Source organism: Dendrobates tinctorius, unplaced genomic scaffold (assembly GCF_039654945.1).
Source record: "Dendrobates tinctorius isolate UK_male_01 unplaced genomic scaffold, ASM3965494v1 ptg000003l, whole genome shotgun sequence".
Lineage (NCBI taxonomy): Eukaryota > Metazoa > Chordata > Amphibia > Anura > Dendrobatidae > Dendrobates > Dendrobates tinctorius.
In genome coordinates this window covers 15576701-15590739 of record NW_027361671.1, presented here as the reverse complement: position 1 = coordinate 15590739, position 14039 = coordinate 15576701, and positions in this window count along the sequence as shown.

The window sequence follows — 14039 nt, the reverse complement described above, 5'->3', positions numbered from 1 at the left end:
CCCAGGACAGAACCCTGTGGTACCCCACTTGAGACATTCTTCCAACTGGATGTGCAGCCATTTATGACCACTCTTAGGGTCTGATCACTAAGCCAGTTATGAATCCACCTAACAGTTGCCTTGTCCATTCCATACTTAGTCATTTTTTTAATAATGATGGTGTGAGATACTTTGTCGTCAAATGCTTTGCTGAAGTCAAGATATACTATGTCTACAGCATTTCCCTGAACCACCCAGTCAGTGATTCTTTATGTCTTTAGCCCACTCTGACTCTTCAGCAGTATGTGAAATGGTGATGAGCATTTTTTTAAATGGTCCTAGCAAATAAAATTCCAAACTGTTCAAATAGATGGTGACCTGCAAATACCATGAAATTCTCCACAGATTGTTCCACTCATCTCTAGTCTATTTAGCTTCAGAGACTTTTCTCACTCTCAGCAGTTCAGCAATTTTGCAATAAAAGTGTTACGCACCTGTCTCAACTCCAGGGTTGGGTGTAGCCACCTTCCTCTATGACTGATACATTTTGCTATGCTCCACGTCAGGTTTCACAAGTTTCTTGGTGTACCTAACTGAGATTATCATACAAGGACTTTTAATGTTAACTTAAACACACATGTTGTGTTAAGTAATTGCTTTTGTTTGCCACAAGATGTTCCTTGAGCTGAAATCATGTCTGCAAACTCCTATGGCATCTACAACTTAAGACCCCAACACACACAGCGAAATCACTAGCGAGATCACTGATTTTTTGATGCATCAGCGATCTCTCCAGGGATCTCGCTGTGTGTGACACGCATCAGCGACCGGCCCCCCGGGTATCGCTGATTGTGCACAAATGTCCTGGGTCGTTTTTTGATTGTTAGTCTCAAACCTGCTGATTAATCCATTGTTTTCTGTACATATTACAAACTGTTGTTTTGAGACTTTTAACATTATGCAGCAATTACCTCTGTTATCTCTTGGTTTAACTAACTGGTTTCTTCAACCTACATTTACATCCTGATTAAGGCTCTCTGTTTAAACCTTTATCTGCTCTTCTGAGTTAAGGCCCCGTCTCACATAATGAGATCATTAGCGAGATCGCTGAAATGTCACAGATTTTGTGATGCAACTGGAGCGCCCCCAGGGAATCGCCAGGGAAGGCGGGGTACTCAGTACCAGGCCGGTGGATCTCTATGGGAGTTGTCAGGGTAGCTGTGACCTGGTCCGTGGCTCTGGGCGTCCATTGTAAAAAGGGGAATAATGTTGAGTGTGCAGATGATGATTAAAGTTTATTAGTGAATGATTCATGACGCCACCTGTGGTGTTCGGCAATGAAGATGTTAAGCCGATGCTGCAGACAGATCCTCTGGGACAGATGGTGTGGTGTAGCAATGATGGTGTAGCCCTCCACAGGCAGGGCTGTAGTCCCAGGGCAGTGTAGATGGAGAGATAGTGAGGAGAGGAGAGCGTTGTGGTGTTAAACACAGAGATGTAGCAGTGCTGAGTGGGTTGGCGCAGGAATAAGCGGAGGACACCAGGGCATGTAGTTCCAAAGCTTTACTCACAGTCTGTTGTGCATACAGATGCCCGCCTCGGTGCCGCGTCCTCCAGGTCAGGGGCTCAGCCAACCTCCAGGCAAGATGAAGTACTCCGTTCCAACACTCCGCCAACATAAGTGCCTTTTCTGAACGTCTCCCTTTTGCGCCTATAGTGAAGTACTCTCAGTACTGAGTTACACTGGAGTTTCTCCTGTCAGATATTCTTAAGAACTCTACTTGTACGGCAGACAGCTCTAGCCTGCTTCGGGCACTCCTTGCTACTAAGTCCCGGCTCACTCTCATCGCTGTTGTGCCCCCAAGTCTTGTGTGGGAATAAAGTGGTGACAACTTCTATTCCTCCGGGGTCTGCTGCAGGACCATTAGTATCCATACAACCTCGGGGACCGGACCCCGGCCATGCGCTGTGAACTTGGGAAGGGTTCTGCTCTAACCCTAATCCTTAGTCATCCTCTCCTTACATTCTGTACTAATTCTTCTTTCTTATGGAGAGAGTCGGGCTTTCCTTCAATGTCTCTTGTGCCAGCGGACCCAGGTCACTGAGGTCGGCTGCAGCACTTCCTTAATCTATCCCACTCAGGGGATCTTCACTCTTCCTCTGACTCTGTCAGACAGACTAAATCCTAAACTCTTCCCGCTCTTTTGGTGCCAACTAACTCCACCCGCCTCCCAGTGTGCTTCGTGTTCCAAGCAGGGAGCCTCCAAAGGGTGCTTTGCTACACTACTATGCTGTGTGGGATGCAGGTGTTGGAGTGTGGTCAGGTGTCTCCATCTTACCTGAATGGTGGGGCATCACACCTCAGGAGGAGGTGCATTACCTCTGTGGCGACTGATCCCCCAGGGGCACCACATACCCCCCATTAAACACAGCATTTCTGCGGGCTGCAAGTGAAACAAAGTTGAAACAAATAAGGAACATACAAAATTTTTAAATGCTGATAAACAATTCTTATCTAAACTTCCCAATGTGGGAGGCACTCACTCTTGAACATTGCAAACAATTTAACATACTATCTATGCTTAATATATTACCTAATTTAAAGTGCTATGGAAGTAAACTCACTACCAGTTCAAGTACTGTCATCTACACATTTTTCTTCACATTTTCTTTTACTGTCTCTACTAGACTTGAGTGACAACCGCTGTTGCCTAGTTCGTCACCTGCATTCAAATCTTTAATTTTTCATCTTTATTAAAGTAAAATATCCATTCCTAATCAAATGCCTAAATACTACTATCAAGTAAGCTCTCTATAAAATCTGTCAACATTTTTATAAGACACATCATACAATACTTCACATTAAGACATCATTAATTCTTGCACGTGCTAGACACCGCTCCCAGCCAGGATTTCTTGCAGTGTCCTTGGATTGGAGCTATGCTCCATGATGAGGTAGTTCTTATTCATAAAAGACCTATGTAAAACCAAGAGAGGGCACCTTAAGAGGTGCAACTATTTACAAACACAGTTTATGGATAATTCATTGTCCATGATCTCTGCAGTTCAGTAAAAGATATGCTGCCAACGCAACTAGGCAAAAACTTGTAAAACCAAAGAAAACATTGATAACAAAAAGAAGGCACAACGGTGCAAATACCCTCCTGCGTAACAACTAGTCAGCTAATGTTTCTTTATTGTGGGTCCCCTCCTGGGGTAGTGGAAGCTGGTCTCTTTGGCTGCTTCCAGGGGAGAAGATCTGGATGTCCACCTCCTGGTGGATTAATGAATTGTCGGTAGTCAGCTGGAATTTTGGGGATTACTACCTGTGGTACCGCAGGGGCAGCTACTTGTACCTTGGGGTGTTGCACTTTTGCAGGAACAACTACCATGGTGGGAGGTAATCCTGCCGGGGGAACGTACGCTTTCTCCTTTTTGTAGGCCGCAATAAAGTCTTCTGGGATGTGGCGCACATTCATGGCGTACCAGCCACGCAGCCCCTCATGCCGGGTGAAGGTAACATATTCTCCCAGGTGCAAGTCACGGGCAGGGTGTCCCCTCCGGAGGTGAGACTCAACATCCCTCCTGCTAAAGAAGAGGTCAGAGATCCTCTGGGGGTCTGAGATAAAACCAAACCCCCGTTCTTGGTTAACGTTCAGGACCTGACCCCATCCCGCTGAGTCCCGGGGGCCGTAGTGATGGGCACGGACCCTTTCTTTCCGGTCCATGTCAGGGCCCAGCACTGCCAGTCTCCGCTGCTCCCGCTCCCTCTGCTCAGCTGCCAGCTGGTGGAGGGTCTGCTGGCAATAGGACTCTTCTTCCTCCACCTCTTGGGGCCGACCCCTATCCGCTGTGGACAGGGGCACTAGCGCCAGGGGTTCAGATGTTTCCCCCCAGGGTTTAGAATCCCGGTCCCAGACCAGGTCCAGCACGACCTGTCCGGACGCTGTAGCAGCAGTGTACCCTGAGGCCTTCCCAGCTACAGGGGCGGCGGTCATACCTGGGGCTTCCCCTTGGTGTTGGGTGGTGGAACTGATGGCATCTCCGAGTCTGCAGGGGCCTCTGGTGGGACCTGCGCAGCCACGCTAGGTCCAGGCAGGAGTCCAGCTTCTTCTTGCTCAGCTCCCTGGCCATCCGGTACCTCCTCTCTTTCTTGTGCCAGCGGACCCAGGTCACTGAAGTCGGCTGCTGCACTTCCTTCATCTATCCCACTCAGGGGATCTTCACTCTTCCTCTGACTCTGTCAGACTGACTAAATCCTAAACTCTTCCCGCTCTTTTGGTGCCAACTAACTCCACTCGCCTCCAAGCACGCTTCAAGTTCCAAGCAGGGAGCCACCAAAGGGTGCTTTGCTACACTACTATGCTGTGTGGGATGCAGGTGTTGGAGTGTGGTCAGGTGTCTCCATCTTACCTGAATGGTGGGGCATCACACCTCAGGAGGAGGTGCAGTACCTCTGTGGCGACTGAACCCCCAGGGGCACCACACAACAGCGACCTCGCCAGCGATCTCGCTACGTGTGACACATAGCGGTGACTGGCCCCCCGCTGGATATCGCTGATTGTGCTCGAATGTCCTAGGCCATTTTTTGATCACTGCCATCTTGCTGGCCAGCATGCATCGCTGTGTTTGACGCTGACGAGCGACCTTGTTGGTGATGCAGAACTCAGGTATGCAGGCGTGAGTCATCAGAATAGCTGCTGTGTGACAAGGTCCCAACGACTGCCGAGGTCGTTATACGGATCGCCGAATCGTTGCTGCGTCGTTGAGTAGATCTGTCTGTTTGACAGCTTACTAGCGACCATGTAGCAGTGTACCAGCGATCCTTACCAGATCGTATCATTGTCGGGATCGCTGGAGCGTCGCTTTGTGTAACGGGACCCTTAGTCTACACTCCTGGCTTGCTTGCAGGCCAGCATTGCTTCTTGTCCACGTACACATCGCTGTGTTATTGCCCTATGTCTATCTGTTCACCCTCACTTGCTTTGTGGATCTATTTCACCAGATGAGCCCTTAGTAAAAGTACATAGAGGATCACCAGGTGTTGTAGCTCAGGAGGAGATCTTATGTGCCTGCTCAACATAGAAGAGAGGAAGAAAACGTCAGTTCCATAGTTAACCTTCAGGAAAGCTTTCAAGAACACACATAAATCTTTGCCTTCAGTGTAAAGATGAAATCTGTGCAGATGGTTTTCAAGGTCCTGCATCATATTATTTTGAACACTAAAAGCAGGTTCAAAAACAGGATCTTTGGCCTTGTGTGGTATGACTAGATCCTAGAAATCCACTCTCCAAGCCTGTCATCCTTTCTCTTAGGTTCTGAACATCTATGAGCATCAAACTAAAATACACTTGCAGAGAATCAATCTTTTCAGAGAGCACCAAGCTAATAGCATTCAGTCATGGCATTGAGGCCATTCTGTATGGTAGAGTTTCCATCAGGGATAATTGCTGCAGCAACAGAATCAGAGATACAAAAGGGTCAGGGTCATCTGAGGTATGAAACTTGGTCTTAAAGACCCATATTGTGGAATTTGCTCCAACTTGCTGTTTTTTAAATTTGCATCATGAACAACATAATGTCCAAGAAGAAAGAAGAAAATTCGGCACCACTGCCGCCACCTTGATATGCACTATAGTGCAGTACAAACTCACACACCTGGGCTGCATGCCAGCTACCCACAGAACGGGTGCTCAATCCAAAGAAAAACATGCATGGCTACGTTGTATGGAAAAGAACAAAAAGGATGGCACTCACCATTCTGAAGAAGTGAATTTATTTTCAGATAAAAAGCATAGGCTCAGCGCAGTTGGCGTGAAACGGCCGTTGTCCTCAGTTCACACATCTCTCCTGAGCCTATGCTTTTTATCTTCTTCAGAATGGTGAGTGCCATCCCTTTTGTTCTTTTCCATACAACATGAACAACATAAGGATAGCACAAGACTACTCCAGGTACAATGTTTCAATGTGGAGAGAAGAAAAGATGGGTGGGCTGGAATACTGGTATGGTCACAGAGAGGTAGGGTAGGATATCATCAATGGATCCAAAGATACATTCTTAGGTACCTCAACATGGTCAACTGGTAAAATATCCACTTCATAGAAGAAGAAACCTGACAGCTGATCCATTGGCAGCATGTATCTGGCTGCATGTTGATGTGGCATTTCAGAGATAAACATAGTTTAATAACCACCAGGAACTCAGCCACATGGAAGACTAGCTGGACAGGTGGGTAACCGGCGTTTTCTCATGAATGACAGATTTCTCCTTGTATACGAACTGTTGCTTCAGGGCAATGGGTGGGGAGATAGGGCAGAATATATCTGTAGTCAGGTACCCTTTAAATCTCAAGTATTATATGTGTAGAGAGTTTGCACTTTATGGTATTCAACATAGTACACAGTATAACATGACATGATGTTTGAAGTAAAAGACAGAAAGGATTTTTAATATTGGCAGGTAGTCAGTTATAATTAGTGTCCTAGAAAAAATTAGAGCAGAGCTTCCCAGTTGAAGTTTAAGGCAAGCAGTCAGCTGGTAATATGTAATGGACACTCCGCCGCTAGTGTAGGATAGAATAAATTAAGACTTATTTATTTTGGCTGATTGTGTATCATGAAGGAAATGCGTGGGGTAATAGCAATTCTCTATGTTCCTGTATGCTGTGTATCAGGGCTCCAAAATGACCCCATGGTAGCTTTTACATACCACAATTGAGGCTTCTTGTGAGCTCTGGGTGCACAATAAATCACCTAACTTGTCCAGTATTTTAATCTTGAGACAGTGGAGAACAAAACTGCTCCTATTTTGAGCCTCTGTGCACTTACATAAAGAGGTACTGCTCCTCCCATCAAAGTTTTTATCCTCTTAATACATTGCAATCATCAAATTATATAGCACTGTTTACTTATATTTGCTCATTTCACGTTTTTACACAGCTAATTCTTCTCTTTTCCATTAGGTCTATTACATCAAGTGATTACAAACGGACTCATAATCTTTCTAGGCTCTATGTAGAATAAAAAAGTCAATTTTCTCTGTGTGATTCATAAATGACTGCAAAAGTCCTTGGCAGGAGGAGGAGAGAGCAGTTGGGTCTGAAGTTGAAAAGGGGAGTGATAAATTAAGGACAAGATACTTCTTGTTTCTATATAGAGCAGAGAAAAGAGAAGAATTAACTGAGTAGAAAAGTAAAATAAGCAATTGTAAGTACATAGTAGCAGGCAAATAATATGAAGACTGCAATATATTAAGAGAATAAAAACTTTGATGGGAGTGCTTTTTTAAGTGAGAAATATCCATCGATGTACCCCATCCTCTCCAGTTGAGCTGCAAATTAAGGCTGTGGCTCTTTTTAACACAGTGAGCTACATTTTTAGAGCGGATTTCATTTGCATAATGTAATGGCATAATTTGATTATGGGGGCCCACTGGGTGTTATTTTGTGCATGGAGTTCACATGGAGGGATAATATCTGTGGACAATCCGAAACCAGCCATTCAGAACATTTCAATTTTGTTTTACTTTTTCAAGCGATTTGGAATCCAGCCCTCATTTGATTCATGATTTTGATTTCCAACGCGTGTTGATACATTGTTTCCAATTAATTACACAATTCATATTAGTAAAGATTTTCAACTTGAACCTTTTGTTCATCAAAATCTGATGTGTGATTTAAAAAGAATCTGTCACAAGTCTTTGTTACCTTCATGTGAAAACAGCATTATGTAGGAGCAGAGATCCAGATTCCAGCATTTGGTCACTTAATAGGCTGCTTGTTGTAGTTTTGATAAAAAACTAATTGATATGCAGGAGAAGGCTAGTAAACCTGCAGCAGTGGATCCACGATATTTATAATCTCTGATTATCCCCCACCACCACTGATTGGCAGTTTTCTGTCTATACATGGACTACACATAAAGCTGTCAATCAGTGGTGTGGGCGGGATTATACAGAGCTTGTCCTTCAGAGAACTATTAGATCTACAGCTGATAAAACTGTGTTTACCAAAATGTAGTAACGCAGACTAGTTGTTAGGTGCCATGATTCTTCCTCTGCACAGGATGGATCCCAAGCCTCCTCTTTTCCTGCGGTCTCCCATTCAGCCTCGACCACAGTGATTGCTGCTCAGCAGAGACGTCGGTCTCAGCCTCGGGCTGTGCACTTGGTTACTGCTGCCTCTCCATGTTCAGCTATAGTAACTGGCAATACTCAGCATTGAGCAGTCACTGCTGAGACTAAGTCCAGGATTCGCCTTACTGAGCATGCTCGTGAGGTGGCGACCTCCCATTGGTGGTCGGTCGTCAGCTGCTCAGGTCCTGTGGCGAGTCTGGATTGGCCAGCGAGTAAGGTCCTTTCTGACTGTCCTAGTCTATAAAAGGATCTCTGAGATGCCCGTCGGCGCGCTATGATCACAATCATATTTGCATCATGTGTGCTTCGATCTTCGGCTCTGCCTTAATAGCATGTGTCTGTGAGTGTGTGCTGTGAGTGTATGCGTTAGTTGTTCCTGGTGAGGCAGGTTATCCTCTACACATGGCACAGTCTGGTCACACATCGTGGCATGCATCAGTTTTTACACAGGACACAGTCAGGCCATGTGCTGGTACACGCTCCAGTTAGTTTTCCTCGGTGCTCTGGCGTCCTGCGGCATTCCGGTCCTGGGGTCAAGTGGCTGGTGGCGTGACGTAGCGGCTGGGGCAGACCGGGCCTGGTGGTGGCATCATTGTGGAGTCCTCTCGTGTGTCCCTGTTGCCTCACAGGGAGTCGTGGAAGTGACGCGGCAGGAGGGCGGGGCTTGGAGCGCTGTGCCAGAAGCCGAGTGCTAGTCGGCTTTTTCTTCATGTATACCACCAGGTCACGACCGCACGGGCGCCTGATGTGGTGGCTGGGGCCGGGGGGGCATGGGGTGGAGGAGGCGTGGTGGGTCATGGACAGGGGGGTGGACCCCTGGCCACAGACCTGCTGACCAGGATATCCAGGGGAGGAGGCATAAAAGAGTCCTGGGATGCTGCAGGGGTGCTTCTGATCCATTGCCAGAATGGATGTGTCAGAAGCTCCCGTGGAGCAGCAGGAGGACCAGCAGGAGCCCCATTTTCTGAAAGCGGTCCAGCGCTTCATGGGATTCATTAATTACTATCGCCAGTTCATCCCGCACTTCTCTACTCTAGTAGCTCCTCTGGTAGCCCTCACCAAAAATTGAGCTAACCCCAAGTTGTTGTCAGAGGACGTCTCCAAGGCCTTTATCTCTGTAAAGTCTCATTTTGCTAGGATTCCCGTGTTACACCATCCTGAATTGGATGGTGGATGCCTCTTCTGTTGATCCTGGAGGAGCCCTGTACCAGAAGGATGCTCAAGGTCATAAACATCCATGTTTTTTCTTTTCCAAGACATTGACACCGGTAGAGAGAAACTATTGCATCGGGGACAGGGAGTTACAGGCCATGAAACTGGCTTTCTCAGAGTGGAGACACCTCCTAGAAGGGGCACGCTTTTTGTGAAGCATGCCTTCCATCTTCACAGCATGCCTGACAAGATAGTCAGTGACTGATGGGGTCCCAAGTTCACATCTCTGTTCTGGAGAGAGCTCTGTCGTCTGCTCAGTATTGAGCTTAATCTCTCTTCAGTGTACCATCCCGAGACGAATGGATTGGTGGAGAGGGCCAAGCAGACTCTGGTCACATACCTACGGCACTTCGTCTATGCCATGCATGATGATTGGGCATCTTTGTTGCCTTCGGCAGAGTTTACTCTTAACAATGCGGTCGCTGATTCTACAGAGCAGACTCTGATCCTCCTTAATTACGGTCGTGTTCCCGTCCCCATGCCTGTCTCATCTTCCAACTCTAGGGTGGTAGACTGGGCTGTGGAGGCTCGTGACATCTGGGACCACACAAAAGGATGCCATCAAGGCCTCTAAGGAGAGAATGAGGGTTTCTACAGATGCACATCGCCGTCCCGCTCCAGTCTTCGCTCCCGGCGACTTGGTGTGGCTCTCAGCTCATAATACCAAGCTGCTCGTAGAGTCCACTAAGTTTGCTGCCCATTATCTAGGTCCTTTTAAAGTCCTGGAGCAGGTTAATCCTGTGGTGTATCGCCTGTCCCTTCTGCCGCGCCTGAATATCACTGACACCTTTCACGTGTCCCTCTTGAAACCCATTCATATGTCCTGATTTTCTGAGTCATCTGCCGAGATGTCAGGTACGTCCTCGGATGACTGAGGTGAACGCAATTGTCAGTTGCAAGGTGGTATGCAGCAAAAAATTTTATTTAGTGGACTGGAAGGGTCATGGACCAGAGGATAGGACCTGGGAGCAAGTTGAGCACATTCGTGCCCCCCAGCTCATTGCGTCCTTTGAATGTGGCAAGGCTCGCAGAGGGAGAGGCGGAAGGGTTAGGTGCCTGTATTCTTCCTCTGCACAGGATGGATCCCAAGCCTTCTCTTTTCCTGCGGTCTCCCATCCAGTCTCGACCGCAGTGAATTTTGCTCAGCAGAGACATTGGTCTCAGCGTCTTGCTCAGACTCGGGCTGTGCACTTGGTTACTGCTGCCACTCCAGGTTCAGCTATAGTAACTGGCAATACTCAGTGGCGAACAGTCACTCCTGAGGTTAAGTCCAGGATTCGCCTTACTGAGCATGCTCGTGAGGTGGTGACCTCCCATTGGTAGTAGGTCGTCAGCTGCTCAGGTCCTGTGGCGAGTCTGGATTGGCCAGCGAGTAAGGTCCTTTCTGACTGGCCTAGTCTATAAAAGAATCTCTGAGGCGCCCGTCAGCATGCTATGATCACATTCATATTTATGTCGTGTGTGTTTGGTGCTTTGGCTCTGCCTCTAATGGCCTGTGTCTGTGAGTATGTGCTGAGAGTATATGCGTTAGTGGTTCCTGGTGAGGCAGGTTATCCTCTACACAGTGCACAATTTGGCCACATGTCGTGGCATGCATCAGTTTTTACACAGGACACAGTCAGGCCATGTTCTGCTGCACTCTCCAGTTAGTTTACAGGGCACAGCCAGGCCACCCGCTGTGGCACGCACCTGTTAGTTAGCATTAGCAGTAAAGGGCACAGTCTAGCCACACGCTGTGGCACACACCTGTTAGCACGTGCTGTACATAGAGCACAGTTTATCCACGTGTTCTGACACATTGCTTCTTTACTGCTCTGTGGAGTAACAGGGCAGGTTCTCTATGCTCAGTTCAGACCGTGTGACGTTTAACGCAGTGTGCTTAACCTTAGGTGCTCTGCAGCATTGTACCGCTCTGTGGAGCAACAGAGGGCAGTACCTTAGCATTCCGTTCATACTGTATGCGTTTAACCCAGTGTGCTTTTTGTGAGCACTTGCAGTGCAGCACCGCCATTGTCCACATTAGCTGTAGTTTTACACCTCTGCACAGTGGACCCTGGTTTGCAAATGCACTTCATTATAATATTTTATTTAGTGAGTTCCGCCAACCCTAACATTAGTAAGTGACATATAACTGGTGTCAGGTTCAGTGCCCACACATTACACTGCATATAGAGGGGGCAGAAAAATCTGGTGACACATTTCATTCAAATATTCCCTTAATTTTTTGATCAGTGTATATTACTATTTGTGAATTTAAAAAACAATACATATAGTTTTTCAGATTCCTGGCTACTGGCAATCCATTTGCATATATTTGCATATATTTTGAATCCTTTGTGGGGGGATGTCAACCATCACAGGAATCATCAGGAAAAGCTGAGATGATATATGTACCAGAAGAGATCTTTAATGCCTCACAATAATGGCTGGACATCACCCGTAAGGTGATGTTGGGCACAGCACAGTTCCTAGTTGCTTAATGACCCTGGAAGGAAGTACTGTACATCCTTGTGATTAATCCACCTCTGTTAATGCAGGGAAATAATACCTTCAGTTTTTTGCTGCCTTTGGAATGCCTAATGTTTTCTCCATCTCGCTTTGCTCTTTGTTCCAGTCAGTTAGTTTGGTCTCTTGAATGTTAGTTAAGAACTCACAACACGATGAAGTTCATTAATGCAAGTTGAAAGCTTATGTATTTTGACCAAAATATCAATTGTTCCATTGGCTTATAGTAAGGGCTGTAGACCCGACATGGGACGCTAGTGTGTCAGGCACTTTATAGAAACATTTAAGAAAACATGGAAACCTTTGAGCTTGGGTGTATTGGTCAAAAAATTACTAATGCTTGGTAAATGTGCTGAAAAAGAGATGACTGGTAGCTGGAAACAGTCTTCAAGGTGGTCTGGGCCAGATGAATTTTGATTTCTTCATGGTGGTATGTTCCAGATGAATTTTGATTTTTATTATAAAGTATGTTTCAAATGCTATTTTTGCTTTTTTTAGAGGGGTAAAGGGCAACAACAGTCTTGAGGATAAACCGTGGAAACATACCTGGCATAGAGAACTTATTTTTCAAAATTTATTTTAGAAATGTTGATTTACACACTGAGTTGCATATCCGTAGACATTATTAAGGGGACCTCTTGAGAGTACACTTCTAGTGCAACACTCCTTACTTCTGCCACCAGGTAACTTTAAAGCATAATGCATGAATGTTGATTTATTATATTCTGTAGGCACAAGTGAGAACATGTCATTGACAAAGCTGGAATGCAACATTTTAACACCTTCACAACATGTAATGACACATGTTGGGCGGCAGTAAGCTCAAGAAGGAAACTTGGTCCATATACTGTGAGTGCCATTGCAAATTCCAAGATTAGCAATAACCCTGATTGTAGTAGTTTAACAAGTTAGATGATAAAAAAACCCAATCATAATTGGAAAAAAAAGTCTGAACTTTTATTATGTATTATATTACATATCCTGCATGGTGAACAAGGTAACAAAATGCCAAAATTGGTATTGTTTGGAAACCTAACCTCAGCTCCCCAAAAAATGTAATAGAAAGTAATCAGAAAGTCATTTGTACCTCAAACTGTTACTAATAAAACTGTTGATCACATTGCAAAATGATCACTCATACAGCTAAATTGATTGAATAATAGATTGAAAATTACAGTGATCATGTCATACCTATGCTATTTGTTTGTTAAGCAGCTCTTTATTCTGCCTAAAGCTAGGGTCACACAACTGTATTTTCTCTTATCCGAGAGAATCAGGCCGATTATTCTAATCACACTCTGATCACAGTCTCATCAGAATTTGTTTAGAATGTGATCCCATTTAATCAGATGTGGAGAAGATGGAAAAAGTTCTCCATCTTCAACAATGGGTCAGTCCGTGAAAATTGGACCTCACTTGGATGTCAACATCTTTTTGAGTGATCCATTGACTTGTATGGCTGAGTTGTGATCCAATAATCAGATGCATCTCGGGCATGCTTTGATTTTTTCATCTGATTTACTCGGTCCAAGGAAGAAATTGGACATGTCCATGGCCCCCATAGAATAACACTGGTTGGATTGCGATCTGATGTTTTGTTGAGTTACACTCAGACCAAAAATATGGTCATGTGCTCGAGCAGTAACAGAAAAGAGTCTGGAATGGAAATTTCCCCTTTATCAAGTACATATGACCTAATAGAGCATATGGACAGAGGCTACAAATTATTCAATGTTTGCATCCCAAAGCATTTCCAAAATGACTAAATCAGTTTACTTACCTACTCTAACGTTTCCACATCTATGTGATATTAGTTCTGCTTATGAGGAGGCATCACAATCACCAAACCAAGAAACCTTCCCTGCTTCCAATATTCCATATTTTCTAAAAGTTATTAGTATTTATGATCACTTACTTATAACCTATCGCTTGTAGAATAGCAGACAAACACTTCCAGTTTTGTGCAATTCTATGGCACTGCGTTGGCTGTGGGGCCCTATGTTTGGCATATAGGTTGGGAAAATTTAGTGACACATGTGCTAATGCTTAGGCATTAAATGTGATGTGAGAAAATCCTATGCCCGGAAAAAAGAATATCCTAAAAGAGTAAAATGGCATACACAGGGAACCTTTAGCATAACACAGGCCTCTAAAGCAGAGACAGGTCAGTTGTCAAAGACATAGCATTAAATTGGTTCTTCAATTGAGA